This window comes from Colobus angolensis, unplaced genomic scaffold (assembly GCF_000951035.1).
Source record: "Colobus angolensis palliatus isolate OR3802 unplaced genomic scaffold, Cang.pa_1.0 Scaffold191, whole genome shotgun sequence".
Classification (NCBI taxonomy): Eukaryota; Metazoa; Chordata; class Mammalia; order Primates; family Cercopithecidae; genus Colobus; species Colobus angolensis.
Window position 1 is genome coordinate 2,208,046 of NW_012115055.1, and position 16,422 is coordinate 2,224,467.

The window sequence follows — 16,422 nt, forward strand, 5'->3', positions numbered from 1 at the left end:
GTGCAAATCTAAAAGAATGTTTCTTAGAATGTGTATCATTCTAGTCATATCTGTTTTCTGCTACTGGATCCTATTAAATTCATTTTGAAGCTTTTCCTTCTATTATCAAAGTTTTTATTTTATTGTTCATATTTGCTTTTCTGCTTCGTGAAGCCCAATCTGTTTTTCTCAGTTCCCCTCTTTTATTTGTCTGCAAAGCTATTTAATTTTGATCAGGGTGAACTGATACGGGCAAATGTTTATTACTCAAATGTGTGTGACTTTTGAGGTAGATATTATCACAACTGCTCCTTAGAAAGTAAAAATGTCTAGAATTCTGTGTATACATATTATCTTTGAATTCCCATTGCACAGCAATGTGACTGGAAAAACACTCGTTTATGAAGTTACTTAATTAAATGGCAATGTGTAAAGATGCATAGCTAGCATCCGTTGTGGCACTGAAAATATTTGATTTCTAACTATCTTCTAACTCCAGAGTAAAGCTAATAGGTAGCCACTAATTATACATTATGTGGCTATTTAAATTTAAATTAAGTAAAATTAAATAAAACTATTTACTTTCTCAGTCACATTTTTTATTTCAAATACTCTATAGCTACATATAACTAGTGGTTATCATATTGGGCACCTCAGATATACAACTTTTCCATCACTGCAGAAAGTTTTATTGAAGATCACTGCTCTATAGGGTATGATATTCCAGCAGTTTCTATTACATGTATCCTCAAGATTAGGTGGACACAGGTGGAATCAATAGTTCTTGCTTGCAATGTTCTGATATATCTTAAATTATTTCAAAATCACATAAGCCTGAATAAATTGAGGTGTGTTGACATCTGAACCTGAAAGAAATAGCCAATTAATAAGGATACAATAGTTTAACAGAAAATTTTACCTAAACTGTAGCACACCTTGGACAATTATTCAGTTGGCTCAGTACTGGCAACATGGAAAGAAAGGAAGGTGGTTTAGAATGAGGAGGCAGATTTGTTAAATATCAGTTTATTAACGTTTCACAAAGGCTGAAATAAAATCTGTGTGGTGGCATGGTGCTAGCCCAAAGGAGAACATGATCAATTCTTTCCTGTATGTTGTCCTCACATTGTATGTCATCTGGTAGCAAACCATGTTTTCTAGAGTTTGAATCTCAAAATTAAAGTTAGTCTGAGCAACATAGTTAGACCCCATCTCTATAAAAAATAATAAATTAGCCAGGCATGCTGGCATGCACCTATAGTCTCAGCTACTCAGGAGGCTGAGATGGGAGGATCCCTTGAGCCCAGGAGGTTGAGACTGCAGTGAGCCATGATTGTGCCACTGTACTCCAGCTTGGGCAACAGAGAGAGACCTTGTCTCAAAAAAGAAAAAAGGAAAGAAAAAGAAAGAAAGAAAGAAAGAAAGAGAGAGAGAGAGAGAGAGAGAGAGAGGGAGGGAGGAAGGAAGGAAAGAAGGAAGGAATACATTTGTCCGTTGTTTTCACGATAGACAATGCAATACACGAGTAAGGAAAAAAGAAGTGCATTCAGCTGAAAAAATGAGAATGAACAAAGTCTGTGTCTTGTAAAGGATTTAAGAAACTGGTACTATTTAAGTAGAAGTGTATGAACAAGGCATAAGAGAGTTGAGGCTGAAGAATGAAACAGAAACACAATTGTGGAGAGCTTGGAATTATTCTATAGCCCACATTTGTCACTAATAAATAATTATACAAAATATCACAGCTCTTTCTGCAGAAACATGCTTGTAATTGTTGTAATGAATGGTTGCTTTCATAATATTACTGTCTTTTGATGTCACACTTTTTGTATTTTTTAGTGCTTTATGGAAAAGTATCATATAATGTTAAATCTTTTGTTACATACTAATATAAAAATGTCATTACAATAGAATGTGTAACAAGGCAACACTCTATAAAAGTGAATATTAAGGACTGTTAGACATTTCTCTTTAAAGTTACTTCTGGGAGTTAAATATCTTATATTATGTTTAAAAATAATATCATCAAATATGTCCTTCATCTCTTTTAGTCTTAACCTCATTCTTTGCAATTCCATTTTAAACAATATTTAACTTTATAGTTACTGCCACTGTGGAAAAAAAGCTAGGATTCCTTCCAGAGCCTTTTCATATATAAATCTTATCTTCAAAGGAAATACTCCATTGATGGATTTCATTCATCTATACTGCTGGAAGCTATCCAAGATGGTAAGGACCAATTTAATAAATTGGTTTTTACAAAATTCATAGAGGCTCTTATCTTCATTTATTTGACATCAAAACAAGTCTTTCTTTTTAATCATTAGAAGATTAATTACAACCATGGTCAGCAAATCGGCAGCATGGAATTGAGGTAATTTCATATTGAAATAATAAGAAACACACAACATATCCTGTGGCAATATATACTGATCTCTGTAGAGTTCAGCAGAGTGATTTCGATGTTTTAATTGAAACAACTCTAATTGACTCCTACAGTTCTATTTATAAACTAACATTTAGGACATTAGAACAGGGAGATATCATAAAATATTCTTCCTAAGTGTTTAAGATTCAGAGATATGGACAGATATGTAGACACATTATACTTCAAATAAAACACATTTAGAATTAGATATAAATTTTCCCAGGCATTTCATTTATAATTAATATACAGATATATGGATGTTTTCCATTTTCTAAGAAATCTTAACAATTCTGTGTTCTAGGTGGCACAGTGTCTTGCAATATCCAATGACTATTTTGCTACGTTATAGAATGACATTTCCAAGTGTTCATTCTTAAAAGATAAGAATGTTCAATTTTTAATTGTTCACGATAATCCACCTTTGCCATCTTGGTTTTGTAGTAATATAAAGAGAAAGAAAGAAATCTGTGATTTAATGAGGCAAGATCTAATTAATGCCTGGATTGCATAATCATATCATGAAAGAGCAGATAGGCAGTCACATGCCACCCTGTCCAACACTTCTTCAGCCTGCTATGCTCTTCTCTGAGAGTTTTCAAGTGTCCTATTTATTTTTTCCCATATCTCAAATAATCACAATCTTGAAAGTCTTCTAACAACTTATCGTCTAACAACTTACGATGAAAATGACAACAGTTATCAAATACTTCTTATGTGTTAAAACTTTTTAATTGCTAAATCATTTTGTCCTTGCAGCAATCCTTAAAATGAGAAATCCTATTTTTATTTTAATTTTTGTGATAATGAAACTGAAAACTAAAGGAAAGTAATTAAATTTTCTTTCTTACAGCAAGTAAGAAAGAGAGCCAGGTTCTGAACTTGGCCATCTGGCTCTAGTCCCTCCTTCCATGAACCAGAAACAATAAAATGAGGTAATTCACTGGCATTCCATTACCTACAAGTTGTATGTAAGACAAACAGGATAGTCACAGCACCCCATCTCTTAAGAGTAAGCATATTTATTTGAGTAATAGTGTGGAGAAAGAAAAAAAAATTTAAAAAGCAGTGTTTATTTCCTTTTTCCAGGCAAGAATACCCTTGTCTTGTGAATGTCGTTTAAAATAGATGCAAGGGCAGTGGTTGGTGCAAAGGATGGCAAACGGAGTTAGTCAGCAGTTAGTCAGCAGATCTTAGCTAGCCTATGAACTTCATCATCATTTTCATAAGTTCTTTCAAACAGTAAACTTGCTAAATAAATACAATTTCATTATTAGTCTCTTAGCATGCACGAGGCTTTCACTTATACTTTTAACCAGAAAGCTTCTCATAATTCTGTTTTATAGAAAATTCTGGAGTATTCACTGTGTGAATGACAGTCGATGTATGGGTACTGGCTTACTCTTAAAACACAAAGAAACCCCCAAAAATGAAACAACACAAACAAAAAACTTCAGCTTTAATAGGCAACTCGGAGTTGCTGGTCTGTGTAAAGGAAGAAGAGAGAAGAAACTCATCTGACTGTATCATGTGGTCATTTAATGAGCTATTGTAAATATTCAGCCACCAAAATTGTGTCCACATATGAGATATTTTGTACTTATTTTCTTCTATTTTCTGTATTAGGTCTTCAAGTTTAGGTGCTTCATTAAATAATATACACAGCAAATTTATTTATCTTTTTGGATTTTTAAAATTATTGTTATGGAAATATTAACATATACAAAAATAGAGGGGAGACTGAGCCATCACTCAACTTTAACAGTCATCATTACGTGGCCAATGTTGCTTCAGTATATCTACACACCCTTACATCTCTGTATTATTTCAAGCCCAACCAAGGAGATATAGCATTTCTTCTATAAATATTGCATTATGCATTTCTGAAAGGTAAGGACATTTTTGTTTTGTTTTGTTTTGGTTTTTGGTTTTTGGTTTTTGAGACGGAGTCTTGCTCTGTCTCCCAGGCTGCAGTACCATGGCATGATCTCGGCTCACTGCAACCTCTGCCTCCTAGATTCAAGCAATTCTCGCCTCAGCCTCCCGAGTAGTTGGGACTACAGGCGTGTGCCACCACGCCCAGCTAATTTTTGTATTTTTAGTAGAGACGGGGGTCTCCCCATGATGACCAGGCTGGTTTCAAACTTCTGACTTCAGGTGATCTGCCCACCTTGGCCTCCCACAGTTCTGGGATTACGGGCCTGAACCACCATGCCTGGCCAAGATAAGGGCTTTTTGAAAGCACACAGTTCCATTATCACATGAAAATTATTTATTTATTTCATGGAGTACCTAGTCAATGTGTGCTATATATTCCGGTTTGTGATTGATTGGTTTTTACCTTTTGCTTTGATTGGGATCCAAATAAGATCCATGTATTACAATAATTTGTTGGTTTTCATTTAAATCTCTTTCAATCTTCAGGTGCTGCTCTCACCTTTTTTTTTTTTTTCCCTGAAACGTTGATATTGTTAAAGACACTAAATTCTTTATCATGTAGAGTACTTATGGTCTGAATTTTGCCCATTATAACCTTGTGATGAAATCACCAGGCTTAAACAGATTCCATTTTAATTTTGTGTTGGATAGAGGATATTGTATTTTTTCATCAGAAGGTGCATGTCTCACTATTACTCTTTTTGCTGTATTGAACATTGATAATCATTTCTTAGATCTAATCATTCATTAGGAATTGTAAAATGTGTATAGTTTAATTCCATCTTTCATTTTCTTACATTATGCAGGATATTTCTATAAAATAAACTTCTATTAATTAACTCTTCTCTTAAAGTACCAAGATAGTGAATAAAAGCCAAGATGAATGATTGTTTCTCTTCTAGCATTTTTTTTGAGGTTTTCTTTCATTCTTCAAAGATGAGAATGACCTATAGGAATATTTTGAGATTTATTAAGAACTCATGGATTTAAACACATTTAATATGTATTTGCTCAACTGCAGTCATTATTATTGTGATGCTCAAATTGTTGCAGATTGCATAATGTGAGTTTTCTTAGGCCACTCCTTAATTTTCTTGGCATATGATAAAGTAATCAAGTATCAAAGGCACATAGTCTTTTATAACTATGTTGTCATCTTTAATATCAAGACATCATATGTAGGATCCCACCCTACATCCAGAATCAGTAATTTGTCCAAGGTGGCTTGGCTACTTTCAGGTATAAATACCTTCAGTTTCAGCACAACTTCAACCTGTGAGCTAAGGATGCTCAGTGCTCCTGGTTTGGTCATAGTTCTAAACAATTTCCAATGAGTGCTACTAGGGAATGTTTATATTAAGGAGAATATAATTAACGGAATATTTATATTAAGTATCAAGCATTGATGCTTTCCACTTGAATTCAATGTGGCAGAGTTTTTGCACAATTTTATATCTTTTTCGTATGTATCTTTCCCTACAGAATGAGGAGTATCTCTTCTCAATAACACCCACACAATTATTCATATGTTTTATTTTACAGTACATTTATGACAGTCTCAGGATAAAAAACAAAGCATGAACACAAGCAATATTATTACAAAAAGCAGTCTGCTGGCAAATATTGTAGTTTTTCAGTACTTAGATTTTATACCAGTAGGAATGCACAGTCAAAATATTATCATAAATCTTTTGAAGACACTTGTAATATGTTCTCTCTGTGGTCATTCATTTTATTTTTAATTTTAATGATTCATTTTAAATACATTTACATTATTATTACACAATTCATTCATTCGTTTTTACATGTAACTGTTTTTTCTAATTTATTGCTTTTCATTTCTTTGTTCTTTTTTCAATAAATAAAAGTGATATGTGGATATATCTGTATGGTTGTGATTTTGTAAGTATTTATGAGGATACATTTGAGTGCACAAAAATGAATGCATGCCTATGAATTGTCAGGGTCTCTGGAAAATTCTCCATTCCTAGTAATTTTCTATTTACTCAACTAAAACCTGATCCTCTCTAGCCGCATAACATGCTCATCTTTATGTCAGAATTACTTCTACTTTTTCACCTTAATTTGGACACATAAAAATGCACCAATTTTCTGTCCTCAGTTGTATGAAACTGCACACATTTATCCTCCAACCAACCAAAACCCTAAGTAGACAAAATCGTATATAAATCCTTCTATCTTAAAAGGGAGTAAAACAGTTTCTTCCTCAAATGATGTTTTGTGCTACCTTTACATTTCAAATAAAGACTGAAGATTTTCTTGTTTAATACTAGTGTTATAAACAAAAGTTTCACAGCTCTTTGTTTTCACATTTAATACTAAGTTCCAGAGATCACTCCATGTTTGTGCATTTTGATATCTCTCTTTAAATTTTTAAAGCTGCCTAGTATACTATTAGAGATTTTACATGATGTATTTAATTAGTACCCTAATAACTGACAATTATGTTATTTATAAAATCATATTATTACAAGAAATGCTGAAAATATTGAACTCGTGTATGATTTTTATAATTTTACAAATGCATCTTTAGGATAAGATTTTTTTTAGTTCAAGTGTTACAACTTCTTTGTAAGAGTTGTACTATTTTGCAATTCACACTAACAACATATAAGAGTGCCTGTTTTTCTTCAGCCTTGCCATATAATCAGTAAACTTTTAGACTTTTTGATAATTTCCTCAGTAAAAATTAGTGTCTTGGTATAATTTTAATTTACATTTCTTTTATTTTTAGCAAACTGGACTTTTGTTTTACATACACAAGAGAGAGATGTTTATATTTCCCCCCATGAACTGTCTTTTCTTGTCTCTAGTTTCAGAGTTGTTGACAATTTTATTCTTTATTTTCCAAAACTCTTTATATATTACAGATTAAAATTGTTTACAGTTTTATTTCTAAGGCCACTCAGATAAAGCCAATTGTTGGTATATTGAACAATTATCTCAACAAAAGATGTATCTGGAAGTTTGTCTTTATCACACTGCACTATCATTTGCAGTGAACTTTTAACATAACATAGCCCAGTATTATTTTAATCACTCTTCAAATGGGGAAAAGTTTTCCACATTTTCAATCTTGAATCTTTAAAATAGAAGATAAATATTTACATCTCCAACTTCTGTGGCAACAAGGGTAGAGTCTAGCTAAGGGAACTGAGTAAATTTTGCCAAACAACAGGGTAAAGGACATGAAGATTACCATGATTTAGTGTGCATTGGCTACTTATAACTAAACTAGAGGTTTAAAGAAAAAACTTGGCTGGGCGTGGTGGCTCACGCCTGTAATCCCAGCACTTTGGGAGACCGAGGCGGGCGGATCATGAGGTCAGGAGATCGAGACTGTCCTGGCTAACACGGTGAAACCCCGTGTCTACTAAAAATGCAACAAATTAGCGGGGCGTGGGGGCGGGGGCCTGTAGTCCCAACTACTTGGGAGGCTGAGGCAGGAGAATGGCGGGAACCAGGGAGGCGGAGCTTGCAGTGAGCCGAGATCGCCCCACTGCACTCCAGACTGGGCGACTGAGCAAGACTCTGTCTCAAAAAAAAAAAAAGAAAGAAAGAAAAAAGAAAAAACTTAAGTTCAAAATCTCAAACATTTGATTCAGGGTATGGTCTGATAAACACTAACTTTCTCTGACTGAAAACATATGCTCTGTTCCATTTTCCGATGTATTTTCGGTTCACTGCCAAATTATATCATTTGAATTATTAGATATGTCAACTTTTTAAAGTGAAAGCTAAGGCATTTCCCAGGAAAAGGGTGGCACCCTAAGAATTGACATGCAACCGTGTGGGAGACTTGGATGAGCCCGGGGACCCCCATGGCTCACCTCTCCCTAACCCTCCCACCCCATCAGATGCAGTACCTTTTTCCTCCTGATGAGGCAATACTAGCCTTGCTTAGTGGCCCTGTGGCAGACCTTGCAAATGACTGTATATGGTCTCATGCTGAAGTCTCAAACTCCTCAGTCTCAGAGTCCCCCACTATAATTATATTCTAATCCATGTATATTCAGTAGCAGCGGATTGTCACATGAAATTGATATGCTTTTAAAAATATGCGTGATGTTTTAGAATAGATTTTCATGCTGTTAGGCCATGAAAGTTAGAATATAATCTTATATTAAATAAACATAGAAATATGGATAAACTTAGAGTTTACAGAATGTGCTTGCTTTGGCAACCAAGAGAGATTCTTCAGTTTTTTGTTGATTTGGTTGTTTGAAACCACTAATCTCAAAGTTTTTCCACAATAAATATTCCAAACCAACAAACCAAAACAAGATTCCTAAAACCAAAAAAGAATAGTTGAATGTGTTTAGTATGCTGATCCATTCACCAACCCTTGAGTTTACCTAAGACACTCTCCCACATCACTGAAGTGAGTGCCAGAGTATTTGAAAACACTGTATTGTATTTCCTGTAGACTATAAAGGTGAACGGCACAGATTGCAATTAAAATATTCTTGCGGATATTATGCTTTGGCAGCTTTTATTTCTGTTTCCTTTGTTTCTCTGCTCAAGTTGCAGGTAATTTAAGGCTAAAATATCCACCCAACATCCCCTGACTCCACTGGAGCTTTGTTTCTGGATTTGATTTGTGTTTCCACCAAAGATATACACTGAAACCAGATTTGTCAAAAGAATTGACACAGAGGCAGCATATTCCATATCTTGAAATTTAGTTTGACTCTTTTTTTAAGAAATTGGGTGTATGTGATTGGTGTATGTAGTTATGGGATACATGAGATATTTCGAGATAAGCATACAATGAATAATAATTACATCTGGGTAAAATTCTCAACTTTTAATGCTAGCTCTAGCTCAAATCCTTCAAACTCTTTCACACCCTTCACCTCAAGCATTTATCATTATTTTGTGTTACAAACATTCAAATTATACTCTTTTAATTATATTTAAATGTACAATAAATTATTGCTGACTATAATCAATCAGCTGTGCTATCAAATACTAAATCTTATTCTATCTAATTATATTTTTAACTTTTTTTAATAAATCACTAGCCAACTTGCAAAGTTGAACAGAGAACTTTTTGGAACCAGTAGTCTGGATAACTGGATTGCAGATATGGGTAAGACATTCTGTCTTCAGGTCTTTCTTCTGCTTCAGTTATGGAGTTGCAATGTCTGGGAAAATACATATCGATGGCCAGCTCATAGCTGATTGAAATCATTTGTCATGTTTGGTGCTGGAATTTAAAACTCAAGGACTTTTTATTTTATACCCTTTGCGTGGCAGTGTTCCCTTTTACTGGACCTTAGTGAAAGCAAATAATCTTGCAGAAGAGAACATTATTTTACTCAGATATCACTTTCCCATACTGCAATGGGTTGCTTCTGAACCCAGACTACATAATGTGAGTATAAGAATTATTTGTAAAATGTAAATGTCACATCCAATCAATGGCTCAAAACTTTATCATACTGGAAAAAATGAGCAGCTGCTTACATAATTTGGAATATAAAAATGCGCTCATTCGCTCTTTTTAAAAATCACTGTTCTAATGGGCGCTACTTACAAGATTACTATCTCATAAAAAAGCACAATTCTGTTGTGGGATAGCTCATTTATAAGACGGGCAATTCAAAATCATGCTACAGTACAATTCTTCCTAACTATGGAAAATTGGTGACAGCCCACAGTATTGTATGTTCAATGGAATAGATTAAGCTCCAGTCAGCATTCTTTGCCATACAGTATACCACTGAAATTTACTGGCACATACCACTGTAATTGCCATTGTTAATAGCTCTGACAAATGTCTTTAAACTTTATATTCCTAGACAATTAGAGGGAGATCCATGTGAAGAGTCAATTTCAATGGAGGCAAATACATCGAGTACGTGCTCCCCAGAAGGGACATATCTGGAAGAAAGCAACAGAAGAAATAATGCAGATCAGTGTTTATATTAGCTCACTGCATCCACACTTAAATTTGCTAGGAAAATGTAGGTACCGCGAAGACATTTGGTGCTAAATGAGGGATTTGTGGGGCAAGCCACCAAGGCTCACAAGGCAGACGTTATCTGGATGGACACGTTTCGAAGAGATCTTAGCATATAATTTGTGGACATGGACCAGCTTGTAATTGTCAGATAGACTTGGTAAAACTCTATTCTCAAACAGAGGCCAGTGATGGATTATGTTTTCCATAAACATTTTGTCAGAATCTGAAGATGTCATGCCTCTTGCAGGAGCAGACAGTACATACATACAATTAAATTCCTAAATGACCTTTTTTCCCTCTTTGTACTATGATTGCCAGATATCACAATCTGACAATAAGATTCTTTCTGTAGCTACAGCTACTCAGGAATGAATACCTTGGCATAGTACTGCAGTGTAATTGGTTGTTCCATGCCTGCCATTACCCATAGGCAACATGCACTAATGGCTTTCTAAAATACATTTTACAGGCTGGCTGGTCCAGCTGTGCTCTGATGTTGACACTCTGAACATTAATATAACTTGAAAAGCCCCTCTGACTTGGCCAGGGTTTTAAGTACTTCCTAGCACAGTAGAGAAAAGCAGTGGAAATTGTTCCATCTGGTATCCTAGGAAAGAATTTCTGCATCTTATCTCTGGGCATTCATCTCCACTTTCTGCTCCCAAAGTGACTCCAGTGAATGGCAGAAGAGTTTCACATTGCTTAAATTGGGGAAAAGTAGATAAGACAAGCACAGTATTAATTCTCTTTGTCCTTCAGGATGGTCCTACTAGCCTTTCCCCTGGAGAAATAACTATAATGATAGCCCGACTTGGAGTGATTATACATTTTTGTTGAATGTCCACTCTGAAGGTGGAAAATATTTCCCTAGTCATTGTCCCTCATCAGAGGATTCCACAGGCTGGGCATGTGCTTATCCATTTTCATGAGCACTATTTGTGAGCCCAGTGATTCACTCCTGTCTTCATTAGACTTTATTACTCCAAGAAAAAGGTACAGTGTGGCCAATCTCAGCAGGAATAACAAAACACCATTAATCAAGATTAAGCAAATCTTATTCACAGAGGAAAGGAGGAAACTCATAGAGGAAGTGAGTGTTTACATTGAAAACATTTATCATTCTCAGTTTGTATTCCATATACAGGCAACTAGCCTTGAACAGCCTCCTCTGACTACACTAATTAGTACGGACAGCTCAGCTCACAATATGAATTTATTATAATGTTAAATTTGTCATGCTCAGCATTACATGGCACAAAAGTAGTTTTGTCAAACCACTTCCAGATAATGCCTTGGGAATCCTTTCTTTCTAAAATTACCTGAGGCTCCAGTTTGTTCTTCTTGATAGGATTCCAGGTAGTCATACTAATGTGTCAAGTTCTCTTAATCTTCTTCAGCATACGAATGTTCTCATTTTTCTTCTTGGCTTCCAGTATGTTGTACCTCTAATATTATTAAAAATTGATGAATATTTTACTTAAAGCCAAATGAATTACTTTTCCAGATGAAGAAGTTTATGTTAGATGATCTCCTATGGGCCAAGTGTTATACTGAGGAACGATGTAAGTTTTATCTCAGATGGCCATAAAGTTGGCCCTGACCCCATCTCATCTAGGAATTCCAAATCTTCCGGCTGATTTCAGCAACATTCATATGTAATTTCCCTAACTGAGCTCCAAAGACATTTCAAGGTTGTTTCATGAATTTGAAGTTCCCTGTTTCCCCGAAAGGAGTTATCTTCATAGTACATTAATCTTTTCTTCCACAACTAAACCACTCTTTTAAACAACTGTGGAAGCTAAAATAATTTTGTGCTCTTTGATCTTTCTCTGCTCAGATATTCTCAATCTGTTAATTACTATTATGTTTTGATTACATGGAGATAACTGTGTACCTCACACAATATGCAATAAACCCTAAAGAACACAGTACTTCTTACCTGGAATGATTGCAAGGAGAAAAACTGAAAAGACAGGATTATGGAGGTGGTTTTAACCTGATTGGGACACTGGTAGTATATAGAAACAGTGGGAAAAAAAAAAAATCAATCTATCATCTGGAATCAATTCTCTATTGCAAAAGAGTTAGCAAGCTAAGTGGCATAATAGGAATGAGAAATATAGAGAAAGTGAAGGGGATTGGCTGACTCTACATTCACTGGAGCATTTAAAGAGAGAATGTTGACACTAGATTGAAATTACCTAACTGAAATAGGCAGCTAAATAAGTTTTTGAGTCACCACTCTAGAGTTCCAAATCCCTCAAGCATCCATCAAAACTTTACATACTGAAAGCAAGGGTTCTCAGCTTCTGCAAGATAAAACTTGAAATGCACTTTTCTTTTCCTTATTTTTCCTCCACTCCCTAAATATGCTTTTGCAATTTTTTGTGGATAATTTACACTTGAGGGTGAAAATATGTTCAATTTAAGCTCTCTCTTCAGTAGAAATGGCTTAAATGATATTCCTTCCCATGTGCCACAATAATCTTTATGACAGATAAATGGGAACTTCCATGTATTGAGCAAATGCAATATTCCGGACATTTTACATGCTAACACATTTAATTCTCCCAAAACACTCTATGAGGTGAACAAAATTTTTACCTCAATTTTACACTTGTGGAGTCTAAGGCTTACACAGGTTAAATAACTTTCTTGGGATTGTAAACCCAAGTGAAATTTTTAGAGTGGCATTGACTTGTTTGCTGAGCTGTGCTGAATGTCTCCTTCTAACTTCTAGATTGTTTTAGCATTCATTCATTCCAGCTAACTTGTACTCCTGGAATTTATTTATTTATTTATTTATGTTATTTATTTATTTTTCCTGAGACGGAGTTTCGCTTTTGTTGCCCATACTGGAGTGCAAGGGCACGATCTCGGCTCACTGCAACCTCCGCCTCCCGAGTTCAAGTGATTATCCTGTTTCAGCCACCCAAGTAGCTGGGATTACAGGCATGCACCACCATGTCGGGCTAATTTTGTATTTTTAGTAGCAAGGGGTTTTGCCATGTTGGTCAGGCTGGTCTCTAACTCCTGACCCCAGGTGATTCACCTGACACAGCCTCCCAAAGTGCTGGGATTACAGACATGAGCCACCAGGCCTGGCCATACTCCTGGATCTTTATAAACTTCTACACTATTCACTTATGGCTGCTCCATTAACATTTTTTTTCTATTTCTGTGAGCTTAAAATAGAATGCTTTGACACATTAGTATACCATTATGAACAAAGTACATCACAAAGTTTCTATTTCTGGCTAAGATGGAGTATGTGGGAAGATAATTGCCCTCCCACCTGAAGCAACAAAAAATGAATAAAATAAATTTAAAATAGTTTTCAGACTATGGAACAAGGGGAAGAAATGCCAATGAAGATTGATGTATTCCCTGAGTTGTAAGAATAGAGCTGAGAGTCCAGGAAAACAAAGGTAGCTAGATGCCATGGGCTGAATATTTGTGTCTACCCAAAATTTCTGTGTGGAAGCCTAAATCCCTAATGTGGTGGTACTTGGAGATTGAGCCTTTGGAGGGTAATTAGGTCTTGATGGTGCAGCTCTCAGATAGGAGTAGTGCCATTATAAACAGAGAGAGGAGAGTTTGCTTCCTCTCTTTTATATTCTCTTTCATGTGAGGGCACAAGAAGATGGCAAAATAAAGACACAGAGAAGATGGTCATCTGCAAACCAGAAATAGAGCCCTTACCAGACACTGGATCTGATGGTGTTTTGACCTTGGTCTTCCCAGCCTCCAAAACTGTAGGAAGCAAAGTTTTGTTGTTTAAGCTACCCAGTCTATGGTATTCTTTTATAGTAGCCTGATCTAATGCACTGGAAATCACAGGACAGAATGGCAAACATGAGAAAGAAGCAGAGAGGAAGTCAGATTTCTCAGAGGATTAACCTCAAGTGTTCAGCAGAATGCTGAATGACACACATGTGAGAGAAAACTATCAAAGATTAGGAAAACATTAAAAAAGATTAGAGTAATAGTGTCTGATACACACAAAGTATAAGGAATAGTTTATGTTAACATCGGCCAAACTGGAAAGACTCATAATTCATGAATAACTGGATAGAGCCCTAAGAAGTGTTTTCCCTCAGTTGTTGGTAACAAAATAATTAACACTGTACCAAATCCAGAAAATATCATATCACACTAGAGCAAAGCTCAGAAATATTGAATACAAACATATTCAGCACCCCAAAATGTAAAATTCACATTATGTTGCTGCTAATTACAAAATATCAGACACTCAAAGAACGAGGAACATTGAAAACATAAATTATTCAAAACTGATTAAACAGGACAGAAATATTATGCAACAATATTAAAAAAATTCTTACAAATGTATTCCATTCATTTGTTAAGTAGGCAAACGTAAAGCATAAAAGAAGGACCCAAACTAAACTTTGAGATGAGAAACAAAATGAATGAGATGAAAATACACCTGGTGTGATAAAATCAGATATTTTGGAGGAAAAAATTAATGAATCTGAAAACATAGTTGATTTAGAGAGAAGTATCCTGCAAGTAGAATAGTGTTCACTCAATCTGTTCCTAATGCCAACAGTTATAAACCATTGTAAATGAAATGGACATTTAAATGGCTTAACATAAAATAATAGCAACAAAAAACAAAATAAAATGAAATTAATATGCACCTTTTATTAACACATTGCTGTTATGATTGCCAAACTAAATTTTCCTGAAATATATCTTATTGAGTTTTATTATCTTTAATTTAATATATTTTATGCATAATTAGAGAGGTAGGAAGAAAACAGGGAAAAAAAGTATACATTTTCCAGAATAGAGGAGAAGGAAAGATGAAAATTTTATATTTTTGGTTGAACACTGTATTAGGATGAGATCATAAGATTCATATTATTTAAGGAATAGAGTGTTTTAGTATGTTTGTGTCACTGTGTGTAATAGACATAGCTAAGAAAATATTTTTAGAATGATAAAGCTATCCTATATGATGCTATTTTACTGGAATCATAGTTATATGATTAGATATATTGCACCATGCATTTGTTAAAACCCATAAACCTATAAAACACAAAAATGAAACAATGTATACAAATTAAAGAAATACTGAAGAGTATCAGCATCTCTGGATGGAATTCAGAATGTGCTAATAAAATCTAACTGTATTACAAATGTATAATACAATCTCACACAAGGAGGTGGGAGCTGAAGGTGCTGCACTGAGTCACTTTGTTTATGAGTGGAAATGTAACCGCATAAGAACTGCATTTTAGTTGATAAAAATCATTCCCTATGGGGTTATAGGCTAACAATTCAGAAACCACTAGACATGTTTACTGAAATTTAAACTTATAGTACATCGATATCTGATGGTTAAATCAGTGTTTCTTACTACTAGACTGAGAAGTTAAAAACAAGCAAGTGAGGAAAGCAAAATGTATCCAAGTGGTAAAATTTTACAATAGGAGACATCATAATGACTTCATGTTATCTTAGTATAGATATAGATGTATGCCATATAAATTGTTATATATAAGGTATGTAAAATTCTTTGTATATATACATATTTCCCTGCTCTGACAACTGAGAGGGCCTAAAACAAAAGGCACCCAAAACCAATGAACGCATCTAGCACCCATATCTTTATTATGATACTATCATCCAATAAAAAATTAGTGCACCTTGGAGAAATGTCTGATTATAGGGCTGGAAATGGAAATATACAAGGTTAGACTGGATAACCTTATAGTAATAGAATGTGAAGATGTGCTCAAACAAAATAGAGCAAAACCAATCAAACAAACAAAAGACCAAAAAAAAAAAAAAAATCCCCCAAACATGGGTATGTTATAGGGAGACATTTACCAATGGAAAGATCTACTCATGGCCAAACCTGAAGCAATAAAAACCACAAACTAATGTAGTATTGTATTTTAACCCTTAATATAAAATCAGTATTCATAATGTCATACTGATATAAATAAATCACTAAAAACTAAGTAAAATAGAGAAAATGGACGAATCTCCTCTGCTGGAGAATTACAATTTTCAAAGTAGATTTTTTTTCAAAGAGGTAGAGTGATAACTCCACACTCCTCAA